The 19,660-nt window shown below is 41.9% G+C and overlaps 1 long non-coding RNA gene across 1 annotated transcript in view; it reads left to right on the top strand.

Moving 5' to 3' along the window:
- Nucleotides 1-19,660, top strand: part of LOC125637324 (uncharacterized) — a 98,182-nt gene that overhangs the window by 18,180 nt on the left and 60,342 nt on the right. Inside the window, exon 2 of the long non-coding RNA XR_012668320.1 lies at nucleotides 6,149-6,229. This is a non-coding gene — a long non-coding RNA (uncharacterized LOC125637324). The remainder of the gene's footprint in view (nucleotides 1-6,148; nucleotides 6,230-19,660) is intronic.

Below are 19,660 nucleotides of genomic sequence, written 5' to 3'. Positions count from 1 at the left end.
ATTAATTAATTACCTCTAAGACTCTTCCTGTCCTTCCTGAAAAGAAGTTGGCTATTCTTTGCATTTAGTTTATCGTCATTGGCTGCTCCACTTTCTTTCTTGAGGACTATTAAATTGGGAAAAATAAGAATGAAACCATGCAGTCTTTTTTAAGACTATGTAGGTAGTGATCCTGCAAACAGTTACACATGTGCTTAACTTTGTGCAACATGTAGTCTCGTTGAATTTAATGAGCTATGCATTTGTGCAAAGTTAAATGTTTTGCAGGACCAAGGCCTTACTGTATTCTGTACTGGCCAAAAACTAATAATTTGACCTGTACCTCAGCTTTCTGACCAAAGCTTCATCCAAAAATGTATCCTTTTCATCTGCTGGAATAATACACTGGTCAAACAGGGGTTTCTCTTCTCAACATCTAAATTATTAAATCTCCTTTCTCAGCCCCTCCTGCAAAGTCCCCTTGTAACAAAAGCATTTACCTAAATGTGTTGACTTCTTCCCAGTGGATGCAGAAAAGAAAGGGGGGTCATTTAAGCTTCTAAGTACAAAAACAAAATGTATTGTACCTGCTGTAATGGGGAACAATCAAATGTCCATATGCTTAAGTACAGCACAGTGTTCAAGAGACACTGATATAGTATCACCCAGAGTAGGAAGTAATCTGAAGATGTACCTAAGCTTAACCATTAGCAGCTCTGTACATGCAGCAGCAAATATCTTGCTCGGCAAGGCTTTTGTTAGCACAGTATCAAGATTAAAGGGATTTTTTGCATTCTGCCACTTCCTTTAAAAAGCAAAACAGAAAATTGCTTAACAGATAGGATTTTCTTTCATTGATCACATGTATGATTTATTATGCTAATAAATCCAATTCCACTGAAACATACATTGTTCCAAACAAAGCGAGACAGAGGGTGAATTTAGGTCATTGTATGTCTGAACCCATCATAGAAATAAAATGATTAGCAAATGATTAATATTCTCATTGACTATGACAAAGTATAAAATCTAAACTATACCCCCCAAAATTAAATAACTTGGAAATTGCAGCATACACTTATTATTTTTAATATCAAGTATTCCAGTGGTATGATGATAAATGTTCTTCCTTAATAATACAGTGAATGTAGAAATTGCTAATGCCACCTAAAATGTTGACCTGAAAATGAATCTGAACCATTTCTCTTAATTCAAATAAGAGCACAATAGGGAAGAAATAAATAGTTTTATTGGTTTGTTTTAATCATTTCAAGTTATTTGTAAACATGATTTTGTTTGTTCTTATCTGTGTTGTGTTTTGGAGAAAATTTTCTACTTTTAAATTAATAATTGTAAGCAGGGTCTGAATGAGTTCTCCCTTGACTTCTAGCTGAGAGGGGGAGAGACTTCAGGAACAAACTGTATTTACATGAACACACCTACTCTGCCCAGATATCCAGCAGATAGAGCGGTGTAGCACAAAGTGATCAATTTTGGCAGGTGTTGGGTTACAAATCACTTTTTAGTACTGAACGCAGGGGTAGTGAAATGTTATCAATGTTGTCTTTATTGTATGAATAAAGGGGAACAGAACTGTGCTTAACTGATCCCAAATGAGGGAGTCACCCTCAGCTGAAAGGACCTTGTTAAGCCAAGGGCTCGAATATCAGACCCTGTGAAAGTAAGAGAGGTGGGGACAGATATCCCAGCGAGGAGAAGTGGACTCTTCCTAAGGGTCCCTTGTCTGCTTTAAGTTGTTCCTCCCCACTGTCCAAAGACTGAGCTAAATAGGCTCCACAAGCAGCCTTTCGTTATTTTAAGTGCTCAAAAGAGCTGACAATCGCTTGTGGGGGGACAGCGTTTCTGCCCAGCCTAAGAGCAGAAAATCACTGAGAGCTGGGTGAAACCTCAAGAGACTAACTGCAGAGGTCACAGCAGAGAGGCAGGTGGCAGACGGTGACTGGCGAGTGGAATGGTGGCTGGCGAGGTGGCAAGAGGAGCAGAATGAGCGGCTGGCAAGGCAGCCAGTGGAGAGGAACTGTGGCTGGCAGGGCAGCCAGCCAGAGCAAGCACTTAGATGGTGGAGAAAGCAAGGTGTCTTCCCCAGGTGGGAGGTGAACTGACGCAGCTGTACCTCTGAATTCTGGGTCCTCACTGACTAAGGACAACCACTGTGAGTGGGTTACGGTGAGGGAGCAGAGAGAGGCACAGAAAATGAACTTTTGCTTGTGGAACTCAATAACATGAGGCAGAAGGCACTTCTCTACCCACTCTGGTGGGGAAGTATTGCCTCTCAGAGGTGCCCAGGGGTGGTGTGTAATTTTCCCAGGTTCCTGGGTCAGGGCTCGAGCCAGTTCTGTGTTCTACTGTTGTAAAGAAACCCCTATTACTGAACCCAGCCCTGGTAGCTGCTGGCTCCACCTGGCAGAAGGGTTATATAATACTATTAATTTAAATGTACATAAGTCTATAGCTGTTTGGGAAGAAAAGCACATAAAATTCATAAATATTTTGATTGGTTTTTTTTTTTGCTTAAATTTGAAATTTCTATGAAACGTGAGGAAAAATCACTTTGATATTGGAAAATTTGATCAGCCTCATGGAACACTTTTAACAGTCATAAATTTCAAAACACTATTAATACTTATTAATTCCATTTTACATATGGGGAAACTGAGGCACAAACATAACTTGCCCCATGTTATGGAGTGCGTTAATGGCAGAGCCAAGATTCCAAAGTCCCCAGTCTTCTGCCCATCCAAACCACATGGAAAAGGGGCAGAATATAATAGGCATCTAACATACAGTGTATATGTGTGGTTGCAATTCTAATGCTACTGTTGTGCTCCAGTGAACATGTGATATTTCATATGAAAATTTTGGTTGCACTTTATAATACAGTGGAAGTGTAATTACACTATGTGATTATGCATTTTGAATATGTATTTTAATAACTAAATACCAGTTCTGCATATAACCAGAAAGTTCACTACTTTAAGGAACTATTTTATTATGATTATCCCTTTGGCTTCATACATTATGGGTGTATTTTTAGCAATTACTTACATTAATTCTATTGTGTTTACACTGTACTCACTCAAGTCACATAGTTAGATTAATTAAGTAGTAATTCCACACACTAAAACGTATTTAAAAGGGATTAAGGTGGGTTAAGTGAACCATCCCCACCCCCAACCCATGTAAATTCTAAAATGTAAGGACATGCCACGTTACGAGACACATTTGAACACAGTGACCATATTTCCCTATGCTGAATACAGGACACCTGGTAAAATTACTCGTATTCAAGCAAGCTCTATGGCAATCAATCAGAACTATGCAGTACAAATGTTCAAATTAACATCAAGTTGACTGAGCCCCTGTTAAAAGAAACTTTTTATTTACCTTCTTATCTGTAAGGCTTTAGGATTCACACAGGGAGAGGTGACACACACACTCTTGTACACGTCTCACACAGTGGAGGTGGGCGTTGACCAACCAACCGTTCCTGCCAGGCACTCTCCTCCCTCCATGCCTGGCAAGGCCCCTGGGACAGACCCATCTCTCCTGATACCTGACCCCATGTCTTCCCGAGTCAACACGTGGAGGGGGGGCATGCAGGGTCACATGTCCCCCCTCCCCAGATTTTTGCAAGGGTTCACACGAGAATGAGGCCAGCAGCCACTTTTTGGCACTGTGCAGGAGGGAAGGGACAGGAGTTGCTTCCAGCTGTGGGGTGGGGAGAGATGACCTGGCGAAGGGTTGATGGGTGAGCAGAAGAGGTGACAGGTAACTGGCCTCGTGCCTGCCCTCACTCACCAACCACCGCAGCTCGCAGTTTCGCAGTACCAGCCGGAAACGGGATGGGGGTGTGGGGCCCTGCTGGCCGAGACCTGGCACACAGCATAGGCTATGCTGATGGACCAGCAGGGGGAGCAGCTGGCTCTGCGTGCTGCATCTTCACCCCGCCATCAGCCTTGTACACCCACCCCCATTGTCAGAGACTAGTTGCCCCCACTCACTGCTGGTGGGTGGGCGGCTAGCAGCAGGACCTGCCATTACTAATTGGGGATGGGGAGCTAGAAAACATGGGACAATTTACCGGTCTTTAAGAAAAAGTCAGGACACCTGCAGAAGGGCTTTAATACAGGATTTTCCCTTTAAAAATGAGAGATCTTATCACTCTACATTTGAACCTTAACTAAAAGCCCACACATCAAATTCCCACTAACAGTGCCAGAGTCCACATGTTTACAGGGAAGTCCCGCCTGCTTGCAGCAGATAAGGAAACATACGACACATCAGTTAGCTGCCTCACAATATAATGCAAAACCCTAGTTACAACTTCAACAACAAAAAATAATTAGTGTTCACATATGGGCACCAGCAAAGCATTCAGCATATTGTGTGTTTGGGTGGGAAGCAAGAGATTGTTGAGTTCCTGAGTAGGGCTGGTAGAAAATTTTGCATCAAAACTGTTTTTTGATACATATCTGAGTTTTTGACTAAATGAACTATTTTGCAAAAGGTGTCTGCTTTCTGCAATATATATATATATATATATATATATTGCCAACCCCACCCCAAATGAACCAAAAATGAAATATCTGAGCAAAAAATTAAAACATGTTGATTTGGATCGCTTATGGGTGCCTCGTGGAAGTTGTTGTTCAGTATATCCTCTATGAGCCAGAGTCCCCAGCCAGACTACATCTCCCATGATACACCAAAGCGAAGACTTGCATGATTAAACCACCTCCTGACCACATGGGAGATGTAGTCCAAACAAGGATCCTGGCTTACAGAGGAAAATGGAAGCAAAAGGCACCCTGACTGCAACTCCCATGTGACACCATAGCAGCACTGCCAAATCAAAATATTTTAGTTTTTGATCTTTCTCCGAAAAGTCAGTTTTCTATGAAAAAATTTGATTAAAATATTTTGGTGTTTTTGTGGAGGTGGGCGTTGGTTGGTTGCAGAGGTTTTTGGGTCAAAATTTGTAGTGGGAAAAAGACTACTTTCTGACCAGCTCTACCTTTGAGGTAAGTGGAGCTGGCCATATAAATCAATTTGTAGGAGTGAGGCTTAATGCCCTGCAAAGACTTAAGTATTTAACTTTACATGAATACACCATCAAAGCCAATGGAACTACTTAACTGTGTAAACCCCTGCAGGACTGGAGCCTAAGTGTGCTTGTTTAGTTTAAGTAATTGTGTTTACCTAAACTCTTGGAAAATAAAAAATCTGAGTTTAAGAAAACTTCCATCTGACACTATTTGATTAGAATTCCAAAATGACAAGCCCTTTTTCAGCTGTTTTTTGGTGATGATTTCCTCTGCAGGAAAAAGCAATGTAAAAATATGTCTATAGTGCTTCTGTTTCATGATTTTTTTTCTGGAAAGAGACATTGTCTAAAGTTTTATATGGTTCCTAAAAGATGGTAGATTTTCTTTATGGGGGTATTTTAGTGGGTTTACAGATGCTTGGATGCATTTTACAGGCTTATTAGAACAGATCATCTCTCATTCCTCGGTGAATACAAAACATTAGTTAACTGTGAGAGTTATATGATTTTTTTAAAAGTACTTCCCATATTTTTTGTGAAATGATTACAAAATTACTGCCGAAATTAGGTAATGTAGACATCATGTGTATTTTAAAAATCTATTTTAGTGGGCATAAGCGCATTTCTCCCCTCATCTTTCCAGATTAATAAAATTAATATTTATTTGCCTTGAATGACTTTCCTAAATCCTTTCTTTTCTAAATCAAATATACTAAATAGGTATGAGTATTACTTTTTTGTACAGTTGTAATTCTGTTTAACTTGGTTCACATTTAAGAACACAATTCTGAATGTAAACACATTTTCAAAGCAGTCTAGGGGATGTAGACAAATAACTTCCATTAAAGTGAATGGAAAATAATGGTCTAAATCCTCTAGAATACTTTGAAAATCTCAGCCCTAGGCTTTTTTATTAGGCTACTGTTGATTTGAAAGACACAGTCATGGCCAGTTGATAAGCCATAGGCAGTCTTGTTCCCATATGGGGCACAAAAACTGTTTTCCGTCCTTAAGATGGAATTCTTTAAGAGCTCAGCTTCGAATAACATATGCAAAAGACAGGTGGATGAAGCTTTATTGTTGCTTCCATATTTATTGTTGCAGCAGGAGCAGCTCCTATTTGTGAACCTGCAGCTTTGAGTTGGATGAAAGTGGCTAGAGAACGCCCCTGCCAATCTGGACATTGTAAATAGTTCTTTGAAGCAGGAGTAATACTAGGACTTGTTACTGCATTAGGACTCTTGCTATTTTGTTTTTAGTTTGCTTGCCAAAGAAAAATGGCAACAGTTTTACTCTTCTCTGAAGGCATTGTAAGCTTTTTACAGGAATAGAGAGAGGCAGAGTAGGTTTGGGCAGAAAGCTAGACACTTGCTATCCAATTAATAGTTTAGAGTTCTTTCTAAGCCTCATTAGCCACAAAACTTTGAGTAGCACCAGCTTGGTGGCTGAGTAATGGCTAGAAACATGTACAAAGGATGACCCTGACATGCAGATTTTTTAAAGTTGCAAACAAGAGAGATTATTTAAGAAATAAAAACCTAAAAGCTAAATTCTACCTCAGCTATTCCATAAAACTCATTGGGAACTGGGTTCTCATACCCGAGGGCAGGATATCTCTTATCTCTTAATCTTTATGTCTTAATCCCTAAAACAACACCATAGACTTTGGCTTTTTAAAAAATCCTTCCTATTATAATAGGAAGCAGGAGATATGTGTGACACTACGCCCCCATATTCTTCATAAAGATATGCTTATGATATGAATATGGCATAATTAAGGTATGATTTATGCAAGATAGGTCATGTGAGATATCATTGGAAAGGTTGTGATTTACTGAATGTGATTATCCTATTTGTATGCCTGTATCATTTCTGTATCTGAAGTTAGGAATATTGACTATGTAACCATTGCAACTGTGTTTACATTTGGGGAACACCCAGCAGATAGTAGGCAATCAGCCTGGATGGGCCATTTGGGAAAACAATAGAACTCTGAAGATGTTAATCTCCCACCTTCCTGAGAAACTTCTGGGGATGTTGCTTTGACACTGCAGGGTCATGTGATCATGTCACCTGGCACTGGATTCCATCTTGGACTTCTCGTATTTTCCACTGGGCGGGAGGAGAAAATCACACTGAGAGACAAAGGCTTCCCACCATATATAAATCCTATTTAAGGCAGGAAAGTGAGGTAGTCAAGGTTCTTCTCCACTGCCTCTCTACTCAAGAAGGAACACTGGAAGAAACAAAGGAACTAAGGTGGGGGGCAGGGCTGAGCCCAGGTGAGAAAGGTCTAGTGTGTGAAAGGAATACCTGGAGATTTAATCTGCAAGCAGTGCAATTTACCTTCAAGAAACTCTGCAACCTGCATAAAACAACATTTAGGGTGAGAATTTGCTATTATTAACCAGTTAATTTAGTGTATTAGCGTAGTTTGTGTGTTTCGTTTTATTTACTCAATAATCTGCTTGGTCTGTTTGCTATCCCTTATAATCACTTAAAATTTATTCTTTGTAGCTAATAAACTTGCTTTGTTTCCTAAAACCCAGTTTGTGCAATTCATAACTGGGGGGCCAAAAGCTGTGCATATCTTCCTCCATATTGAGGGAGGGAGTGAATTTCATGACCTTACGCTGTACAGCTTTCTGTGCAGTGCAAGACAATAAAATTTTGGGCCAGATTAGGACTGGTAAAGGCACAAAGGGGAGGTAGATTGTGCCTCCTCTATGCAGGAGCTGGCTAGGGCAAGCCTGAGAAAGTACTGCTTATTTGGTATATCAATTGCTATAATGTACAGTGCTGTTAACAGGAATTGAAGAGAACTACTGAAGTTACTATGTATCTTACTCTTAGATGGATGAGTGATACATTACCTTGGTGAAGGTGTTGTGGCGTGTGGTGGAGAGGTTTGGAGATAGGTTTATATGCCCATTTCAGATTTCATAGGTGATCTGTAAAGGAGAATGTCCTTCAACACATGAAAATTCTCCCCTTACACCATAACTTCTTAGCAGAAAAGCAGAGTGCCAGAAAGAGAGAGCTGGTAGATTGTAAACATGTCAGAGCAGGGACCATGTCTTCCCATTAGTTAGGAAAGGAACAGTGGTCCACAAACTTTTTCAGTTGCACCCCCCCTTACACGGTCCACCCCCACAGCCCCACACCCAGGAGGCAGGGGCCACAGGCAGGGCAAGAGCTGTGGATCATTGGCCACTGCGAACTGCAGGAGTGGCACCTGCAGACAGGGGGAGCACACAGAGCCCCTCTGGCCACCCCTCCACCTAGGAGCCAGAGGGACATGTTGCCACTTCCTGGGAGCCGCCTGAGGTCAGTGTCGCCCAGGGCCCACGCTCGGAACCCTTTCCTGTGCCCCTGCTCCAGCCCAGAGCCCCCTCCTGCACCCAAAAGCCCCTCATCCCCACCCCACCCCAGAGCCTTCACCCCTCCCACACCCCAACCCCATGCCTGAGCCCAGTGAAAATGAGCGAGTGAGCGAGGGCGGGGGAGAGCGAGTGACTGAGGGAGGGGAGGATGGAGTGAGTGGAGGTGGGGCCTCAGAGAAGGGGCGGGACCTCAGGGAAAGGGCAGGGCAAGAGTGTTCAGTTTTCTGCAATTAGAAAGTTGGCAACCTTAGGGGTGACCGACAGTTTGGGGACCACTGAGCTAGGGCATCTTAATAACTGCCCCAAACTAAATAATAAATAACAGTAATACTGAATACACTGTTATTTCTTGTCATAAGTACCCCTAGTGCTTTAAAGACTGTAACAAGAGCAGGGGTCAAATTGTATGCCTGTTACAAATAGCCTGAGTAGCCACTCTCAGGATTTACTCCAGTTAGTATACATGAGAGGAGAGTATGGCCTCAGGTCTCTGCCCTGAGAGGAATATATTGTAAGGCTCTGAGACAGGAAATGACTTAAGTATGTGCTTCAATACATTCCTATTCAGAACACAATTTAAGCACATTCTTAACTTTAGGCATGTATTTAAGTGAAATCCTCAAGAGGGATACTTTTCTGAACTGATGCCTAATTTGAACAAAAGCAGCGCGAGGAATATCATTGATATTGATTGTATGCACCATATGGATTTCCCTTTGCTACTATTTGAAATTTATTTTGCCATTTATCTCTTAATCAGTGCAATACCTGATTTTTGAAAAAAATGTATATCAAATCATTCCCTTTTCATTTTTTCCCTTTTATTTCAGCCTCTGTCAAATGTGAACAATAGCAGTAATTGCCTGGTTTTTGGCATGCCCCCAAGAAAACGGGGTTGAAAGTTGCATTATATTTGAAAGACAAGACACTTCGTGGGAGGGTTGCCAGTCAGTCTGTTGTGAGCCATGCAGCTCTTAATTACCATGCCAAATGTGCAGCTGAAACAAAGTTGAAGGAAATCACAAATGCAGACTAACTGTACTATTATCTAAGAATCTTTTGGACTACTGGTCTTGATTCTCCACAGCTTTGCACCTTCATTTACAGCTGTGCAAAGTGCATATTAAACACCCCCATTCTGATTTGTGAGTGTTTACAGAACTGTAAATGATTGCACAATGTGCAAGACTGTGGAGAATCAAGCCCAGGGCCATCCCTAGGCATATGCAGCATATGTGGCTGCCTAGGGCACCAGAAAATTTGGGGCTCCATTCCCCTTGCTGGCCATGGGTGGAATTCTCTCTTCTCCAGCCCCTCCCCTGTGCTGAGCCGGCGGGCTTCTCCCCAGCCCCAGCCCCTACCCCTCCCTCCTGCACTCCTCAGCCGGCCACCTGAGGGTTCCAGCCTCCAGCTCTGCTGCCCCAGCCCCGGTGAGCCCAGAGCGGCGCGGCTGGCCACTGGTGGCGTGGCGGGGCAGCATGGCCTACTGCCACCCAGAGCGGAGTCTCTCCCTGGACGCTGCCTGCCTGGGCTGCTTGGTCTCTGGTGGGGGCTGGGGCCAAGACAGGAGGAGTGAAACTTCCTCGTGAGTCAGCGGGGGCGAGGGGGTGTGAAGGAGGGGGGGACTTAAAGTGACAGTGTCTCTTACACTTCCCTAACACACATACAGTCTCTCTCACACACAGACTGGCTCTCACACCCACATACACTCTGCCTCTCACAAGTAACAGTCCCCCAATACAGATTGTCTCTCACACACACACACACACAGTCTCACACTCCCCAACACACACACTGTCACACAGTCCGCCAACACACAGTCTCTCTCACATGCACTCGCTCTCTGTCACACACACACACACACACTCGTATTACTGTTGTTGTTATTACTGCTTGGTACTTCCTGTCAAAATGCTCGTGGTGAGCCAGGAGTGGTGAGGGGCTGCAGGAGGGCTGTGGGCTCTGGCAAGATGCAGCCCCCATGTGACAGCTCAAAGCCTGCCTTGAGCAACTGCTGCAGTGTTTGCTGCATATGAAGCTCGGCGTGTGTGTCAGCAATGGGGAGGGTTCTGGGGGTCCACGGGCAGGGGTGGGGGCTGTGCCCCCTCGACACACTGGGGTCAGCGGTGCCGGCTGGGCACCACCTTCAGTGGAGCATAGGGGCACCAGTTTAATAATATTGCGTAGGGCCCCATAAGGATGGCCCTGATCAAGCCTACTGTTTTCTTTTATTAAAGTCTTTTTTATCAAAATATATTGGTGGACTGGAATGGGCTTTTTTCCCCACCAGTCACATCATTACTACATACCAAGATGTGAAGATGCTGATTAAGGTTCAATAGCAACATACTGTACGTCAAAATGACAAATATCAGTACTCTGTTGCAAAATACAACTGACCACAGATAGCTCCTATACTCATGATGGAAGCCCCAACACTCCCCTGCACAGAGTTATCCAACTTAGTACTTTACACTACAACACTGTTTACTAAAAGATAAGATTTTAGTGCACAGTTAGGGATTGATGAGTTCTGGAGTGAGATTGGTTTGCAAACTCTGTTTAGGGTCACAACATCTTTACTTTCTTGCCTTTTAAACTACTGTTATTTTCTCTAGTGTTCCAAGTATGATTCACTTTAAAGCATAGGTATTTCTAGCTAAAGGGAAGCCTGTGGTATGCGCCCTTCCCCACTTCCAAAAAAAACAACCTAGGCTGGAATAAGTGGGTGATTATATGCATGTATATGCAAATTATGGCCAAGTTGTGCAAACACCACACACACACACACACACACACACATATATAAACACTTATTTTAGACCTTTACCAAGAAGATTTTGAAAATTAATGCTTGTCCTCTGGCTTGAAAGACTACATTTAAGAATAATGTATGTTTGAATAGTGTATCTACCTCCACATTAAAAGGGAAAACCTGAACATGGCTTCAACTAGGGTGCCTCCTTAATGCATGACCCTGAAATTGTTTTTAGCTTGATGCCTTACTGTCTGCAAGTAATTAATATTTATGCATTGCAGTAAGCGCACATGGTTCTTTTTACGAGACAAAAATACACAGTTTAACCTTACAGAAATTTTATAGATGAGCATTTAACACCTCTGTGAATTAGGGTGACCAGACAGCAAACGTGAAAAATCGAGAAGGGGTGGGGGGTAATAGGAGCCTATAAAAGAAAAAGACCCCAAAATCGGGACTGTCCCTGTAAAATCGGGACATCTGGTCAACCTACCCTGAATGCATTTTGTCTGCTATAGCTCTGTCTTGTGGGGAGTGCTATTTAGAGCCAGTACTAAGATTGACCAGATTGTTCTGCAATGGCATTAAAATGGATAATAGAACTCAGGCTGTCCCTGCATGACAGAGGTTCTCTTTCTATGCATGATTTAAGAATTTCACTGCTCTGTAGATCTGGATGTAATGGTCACTTTGATTGGGGTTGCCGAAACTGATCCTTCTTATAAAAGGATTCCACTGTAGCCCTAACTGTGGGCAGCCTTTCAAGTCTGTGAGTTTTAAGTAATTGAGAATGTTTTCTCTTTACCTTGTTTCACTGCTGAATGCTTTCTTGATAGAGGTAATAGTTAAGTCCACAAAAGAAAGGAAGTGATGTAATAGACGGCTTTTTGTTGCTGCAGTGGCCCAGAACAAAACTGGAAATGTTTAATGGACTAAATAAAATATCCTAAGGGAGGATGAAATGTGAGCTACTATATAGCACCAAATACTGCATTTCTCTCTTTTCCTGTGAACAACAGACTTGCTGCAGAAATAGAGACCTGAGGGTATGGCCAAATTAAGTTTTGACATTTCCCTTCCACATTTTTTTCTGTGGAAAGGAAATGTCAAGTGTAGAACTGCTGCCACACAGAACCCGCTGCATTACCCCCTTGGCCTTTGGGTGTGCGGCAATATGGAGGAGGATGGGATATGGCCAGCTGATCATGAAGAACCAAAAGATTTGTGAGGAAAGCCACTTCCCACTCTGTCAGTCTCCAGGAAATGGCAAGAAGAGGCAGCTTGTCTGCAATGCTTTCTGACCTCATTTTCCCTTTCTGGAAAAATTTGTCCTCAGTTCATGTAGGGGGGCAAAGTGATCTTTGAAGTCTATGCTGAGTCTAAGAACAAATTAGGGAGCCATGTTCTCCTGCTCTCCCTGCCCTCTCTGATTCCACCGAGCAGCTCCACTTTGGTGCGAAATCCTCGGGGTTCAAAAGTAGAGCATGGAACATTGACTAGCTAATGCCAGGATGCTCCCACACTGGCTGGCTATAATCCCTAAAATCCTGCATAGACTAAACCACCCAGTGCGGTACAAAGGGACTTCTTTAGTCTTTAGGGGACATATGAGGTATCAGGGACCCTCTTAATCCTTCCATGAATTAAGGCCACATTGGCCAGACCTTGACTCACCTCCAGAGTGAGGAAGAGGGGAAGTATGTGGCCCATCACTGTTATAAAGGCAGTGGGAGAAACTAGGGGAAGAAAAGGTAAACTCATTTTGCCTAATTACGAGTTCACTCACACATCAGAGGTTCAAAGATTTGGACTCAAATGTTACTGGCTTTGCTTTAAATATAGGTAAGACTTGGGTTGAGGGGGAGAGCAGCTGAAAAATTATTGTGAAGAGAGGGCACAGAGCAAGCAGAGTGGAAAACAAATGTAGAGGGACAAAATGGGGGGGAGGAAAAATAGAATATATACATATGTACACAAAGATAAATTTTATATATCTATTTCTGATTTCTGTGTGCAGTGTGTGTGTATATATATATATATATATATCACACACACACACTTGTGTTGTTGTTGTTATTACTGCTTGGTACTTCCTGTCAAAATGCTCATGGTGAGCCAGGAGTACACACACACACACACACACACACACAGAAATAGGAAATAGATGGATCTACACATACACACCCACATACGTATGTCAACACCAAACCTTACCCACTCACCCATTGAATAGTTCTATTGATCTTAACTTAAATTGGAGTATTCTTGTGAGTAGAGTTATGCACATGCTTAAGTGTTTGCAGAATTTGGAAAATATGTTCTTAATGCCTTGATGTTAAGGGCAATGCCTTAAGATAGGTTCCACCAGACATAAGGTGGGAGACACTTATTTCTCTGGCTGACTATTGTGTATTGTGGGTGAGGTAATACTTTTTATTGGACCAACTTCTGTTGGAGAGAGAGAGACACAAGCTTCTGAGCTACACAGAGCTGTTGGTCAGGTCTAGGAAATGTTTTCAGTGTCACAGCTAAATATGAGGTGCAACAGATTGTTTAGCATAAGGAGTTAACACACATTTCAAGTGACCATTCAAGGTGAAGTGGCCACAGCATTGCATATATTGTGTGTCTCACAATGGCAGTATATTTGCATACAGAGTCAAACATGACTGTGGGGATTTAAGGCGAAGAAATTAACAGGAAGATGGGAACAGTGATGAGGGGGAAGCTGTTTACCAGCAAAGAACAAATGACTGGTCTAATATAGCTCAAGGTACACAGAGATGCCCTGGCATCCTCTGTTTGTGGAGACAAACTGACAGTGGGTTTGGTCTTATGAGAGGAGGATCTCAGATATCCTGGTTGAAAAACGCTGTGAGAAGGATTTTGGGTAAGCAATGGCTTATTAGAGGAGAGGGGATCTTATTAGTTATGTTTAGCTCTAGAATGTGTGTTATGATTTTATTTTGTATGTAACCCTTTATTTTCAATATTTGTTTGCTATCATGTGAAACCCTGTTCTTTGTAAAATGAATCTATGCTTGTTTTCTCTACAAACACATCTAAGAGCTGTGTGTTAAGTGGAGGTGTGAGTGATCCAGTGCATAACTCATAAGCTTTGGTGTACTGTTCATTTAGGAACAGAGGATCTGGTAATTCTAGGAGTAAGACTGGGGCTGGACACCACAGAGATGCTCGGAGGACTAGGGTGTTAGAGTGTAACCTACAAAGGGATGGTGGAGTCTGCATAGGCTGAGAGGCGGGTGCTTGTGTTGAATGTGGCTGGTGATGTCAGGGAACTGACCCCTGGCAGGCACAGACAAGGCTTCCGCAAGCTATGGACAGGTGGTAGCGATGTGCCTCAGGGTACGCCTGGGAGCATCACAATATGCACCACTGTGAATTCAAATGTTCTCCAGACAAGGAAAGCCACAATTTGCATCAGCTGAGCTTATCCCCAAACCTGGGTAAACTCCATTGGAGCAAAGAGTAACTTCCCTGGTCCACACTTGGGATATGCACCTGTGCAGCTATATCAGAAGGAGGTCACAGATTGCTGGAATCAGGGCTAATTTCCAGTGTAAGCTAGGTTGCAAGCAAGTTACTTCCCCTTAATTAATTACTTGACATTCCATTATCCATTGGGCAATGAATAACCCAGTAGCTCCCCCAAGTGGATTGTTACACTGTATCACCAACAAGATGGACTAGGCCCACTTGGTATTTCTCCTTTCCTCTATGCTTGGATGCAATGCACTGCTTGGGCTTTTTATTGACTCTGTTACTTTTCATTTAATTTTATTTATTTATTTCTAGCTGTAGAAAAATAAACAACTATCACTTGGGGGGAAAAAGCCGCTCTCTCTTCTGGGGGAGTGTAATTTTCATTTCAGCAAATTACAGGATCAATATTAAACTGGCGGGGGTGGGGGATTTTATTTTTTGGCTGAAACAACATTTCTTCATTGAATTACTTATTTTTTTGCTGAGATTAAAATACAAGAAGAGTAATAAACTACTCCTAATGGCTACCCTTACTTCAGCACTTCATAGCTATAGCAAATAGTTGATGCTGGAGATCACCTCTGGGGACAGGGATATGTTAATAAAAAGCTTCCCAGAGGAAACTGCATGTGACTTGTACGCTGTTCATCTGCCATTTTTTGGCACCCAGCAGAGTGCTATGCTGAGGACTGAAGTGTTATAGAAATTAACTATCCCCCTATACCTACAGATGATACCTAAAAAGTTGAGGTAACCATGTAAATCTCTAACTAAGCCATAATCCCAAATTGGAAGTCTAATGCCCTGGAAACTTTAGGTTTCACTCCTGTTTAATCTTCCTTTTGAGGGATCAGGTGAAGGTCTTTTTCCTCTCTGCTTTCTGATTACAAGCAGGGGAGATCTTTGACCCAGTAGGACCCCATTTTATTTCCCAGCTAACAGGTGTGTTCTGGAGATCTACAGGAATGCCCTGAGGCAGGTGCTTGCTTTAAGGTTGTCACTGACTGGAAAATTTACCCCACCTTCCATTGCATGTACACAGAGCCTCTCAACTTCTTTTTCCAGAGCCCAAGGGAGCCAAGATTGCATCCCTGGGGTAGGGGTAGGAGTTGGTGGAGCCACATAGTACTTACATGAAAAGGGTTCTGCCCTTGAGCCACCACTGGTGTTTCTGCATCATGAAACCAGCCAACTCTCACATCTCTGGCTGAATTTTGCACTGAGGAATTGGCAGGTCAAGATCTGGGCCTAGAAAAAAAAAAAAAAAGAGTGATTTAGTCCCTTTAGCATATTTCAGGTGCCTAATAATATTGTTTGAGCACAGTGCTGAGAGTTGCTGCCAATTCAGGGATAGCAAATGTATTAGAGTCTGGAAGAAGGTGATAGCATATCGCAGGTCCCTCCAATTATTACCAGGTGATACTGCTCCTTTCTTTATTTAAATTTAAAGTTACACCAAATTGGCATTTGGTTTTAAAGAGGAAGGATTGTCTTGAGGTTAAGGAAGTGGATTGGGAGTCAGGAGATTGACATTCTCGTCCCTATGTGCCTTTGGGTAAATCATTTAATCTCTCTCTCTTCATTTCCCTATTTGTAAATTGGAGATTCTTTCCTCACAGCAGTGTCTTGAGGTTTAATTCTTTAATGTTTGCCAAATATATTGAGATTTCTAGAGATATTATATGATTTCAAGATGGTAGTAGCGGTAGTATTAATAAATTAGCTTATTTTGCAAGATAACTGTCCTTAAAATTTTGGACATTGCTCTTACATTCATACTTGTCTATCATTTGTAGATAGCTACCCAGCAGTGTTTTATGCCTAAACTCAGATCTGTGGGAGTTGTACAATGCATACTTCTTTACAGACAAGCCCTGGGGCCACTTATACATGCATTTTTTCATAAATACTATGTAGAGTTGGTCAGAAGATATTTTTTCCCTGGGAAAATTTTGATATTTTAGTAAAATACATATTAAAAATATTTTATCCAAGAGCAGATATTTTTATTCAAAATGGTTCTGCAATGCCTCATGGGAGTTGTAGTTCTGGTGCCTTATGCCTCATTCTCTTCTACATACCTGGCTCTCTAGCCATCTCTCATGATGCACCTCTTCCTCCTCTCTTGGTGAGGTGAGGGGCTGTAACATATGAATTCCTAGGCATGGTGCTTCATGGAAAATGTAGTCCAGACAGAAGCCCAACAAGTAGAGGAGAATGGGAGCATAGAGCATCCAAACTACAGTTCCCGTGAGACACTGCAGTACAGTTTTGAATCCAAATGTTTCTGGTTTTGGGGTAAAAATGTTTTTTGAGCTTTCGTGTGTGGTTTTTTATTTGTTTGTTTTTTGGTGAAATACCAAAATTTTCTGCAGCAGAAGCAGACATTTAGTGAAAAATGTAGTTTAATTGAAAGCACAATTTTCTCCTGAAAAACAGTGTTGACAGAAAATGTTCAACCAGCTGTAATATTAGGGAATGTCCAATTGCAATTTTCTCATTTTGGAAAAATTGCAAACTGATTCGCTTACTAAAATTAGTGACTGAAATTGAAAAAGTGATGCTGAGGTTTTTTTTCTCACTTTCAGTATTTTCAGTAGAAAATATAGACAGCCAGTTCCCCATATTCTTTTGTGGGGAGAAGGAACAACTTTAACAAAAGAGAATAAAGTAAAAACATTTCTTTTTAGGGTTAGAGTTTCCACAAGTGATGGAAAAATAACAATAATATTCATGGTTTGTTTTTTAACACATGATGCCACACCATCTGTTAGTCATACTGAAAAAAGATTAATATTCATTATTTACTTCCCGTGGGGATGACTTTCATAGCGTTGATGCTTGTATTTTATTTTAGCCAATTTCTTAGAGGGCAGGTGATTGCTTCTGTGGTCAGAAAAGTATGTATGTACTGAACAGCTCTTCTCTGTGTGGCAGATCCTCTTCTGGGGTAAGTCCAAGTGCAACGTTGACTTAATTGGAATTATGCCGATTAATATCAGATGAGGATTTGACTCTCTGTATGTTCACGTTAGATCAGCTTACCTTTCTAAAAAAAAAAATGAAGTCTTTCTACTGTGTGCACTGCAGAGCTAAATCAGCCATGAAGGAACAACACATGCAGAAGTCCCCAAACAGTGGAACAGATCGAAAATTTTCCTACAAAGCATTTTTATGTTGGAAAATGTTGATTAATCAAAATGGAGCATTCCATGGGAACGTGTTGGTTTTTGATGAAATTTCAATATAAAAAACCCAAACTTGAGCATTTTCATCTTATTGGAATGAAATGTTCTGACTTTTCATTCAGAAATTTATTTTATTTTATAGTATATTATAAATTATTATCAGAATGCCACAGCTAAATACCAGGTGGAACAGATTGTTAAGCATAAGGAGTTAACACATGTTGCAAGAGATCATTCAAGGTCCAGTGGGCCCATTTCATCTTCAGTGGTCTCTTGCAACATGTGTTAACTCCTTAGTTTTAACAATCTGTTCTGCCTTGTAATTAGGTGTGGACACAGTGATTACCTTTCCTAGACCTGAAGAAGGAGTCTGTGTCGCTCGAAAGCTTGTCTCCCTCACCAACAGAAGTTGGTCCAATAAAAGAAATTAGATCACATACCTTGTCACTCTCATATCCAACACAGCTACAACACCACTGCAAATATAAATTGTAATGTAATATAAAATAAAACAATCAAAATCAAAACAAAATGTTTTAATTGACCTGAAATGATTATTTTCCCAGGCGCCTTAGAAAATCTTTGTTTTTGTTCTGATCTGTGACAAAAACAAATATCAGAATCACAGCATTTCCTACAAAACAGAACTTCTGATTCCAGCACAGCTCCTCTACTTACTACCCAATCCAGCTCTCATTGACCTTCACAGAAAGTTTTGCAGTGACTTTGATGGGAGATATATTGGGTTCTAATTCCATCCTTCAACAAGACCGATCTGCAGATTCAATTACATGGACTCTGTCTTTAGATCTCTAATCTGCTCCTTTAGAGATAAAGCTGAAGAATCCTTTTTCTTTCAACTGGTAGAACATATGCCTTCACTAATGGAGGTGTGGGAGAGGGGGTGGCAATGAGGGTGGGCAAACTTCCTTGAATAAAAACCATTGGTGATGATTTTCCTGTAACAGCCGTGTAAGTCAGGGACAATGCCCTTGAAGACAGTGGAGTTATGCTAATGTAATAAAAATGGTGGCCCACAGCTCATTTTGCAGCTACTTCCCAGGGAATCCATGAGGGCTAATGTGAAAAGAATTTTTGCCAGGAACATGTCTCCAAATCACCTGGGGTCTGCTAAATGCCTACCATTTAAAGGGTCCTGTATGCATGCAGGAAATTGTAGATTACTTGATTCTAAGAAAATGGAGAGGAAAGAGCAGCAACAAATAACTTAAAATTCACCAGAGAGTATATACAGCCTTTCAGCAGACACCAGGCTTATTTGAAAATTTTCCCTAGGAGAACATGCTGCTCCCTACCTTCCTGAAATGGCACCAGATGGCTCCTGCTATTCCCCCCTCCATTGTTTCTGGTACAGTCCTCATGCCTCCTGCTATGCTCTCCACCCTCTCCAGGAATCTTTCTGTGCTCCCTTTGTCCACATACTTCTGTGCCCCCCCTTGGCTTTTCCTTCTCACCTTTCTACCCCTGATCCCATGACGACTTCTGTTCTCTCCCTATCCTGTAGCTTGTTCCTCCTTCTGGTCTCTCCATCTCCCTTTCTCCAATGCAGAACTAACCCTACTCTCCTCTCCAAGTATAGGCTGCTCTTCTCGCAACTGCCTAGCATACCCCTGCTCTGTGACCTGTTTTCTGCTTATCGAGCTATGCTCAGCTTGGCAAAGGGATGTAGTTGGCTGCTGAGAGAGAAACAGCTGGCAGGGAGCAGGGTGTCCAGTATAGTACCAGGACATTGGGAAGTATAGGACTGGATCAGGGGTCATCT

The sequence above is a fragment of the Caretta caretta genome, chromosome 5, assembly GCF_965140235.1.
Source record: "Caretta caretta isolate rCarCar2 chromosome 5, rCarCar1.hap1, whole genome shotgun sequence".
Classification (NCBI taxonomy): Eukaryota; Metazoa; Chordata; order Testudines; family Cheloniidae; genus Caretta; species Caretta caretta.
This window is presented reverse-complemented; position numbering and strand designations above follow the sequence as displayed.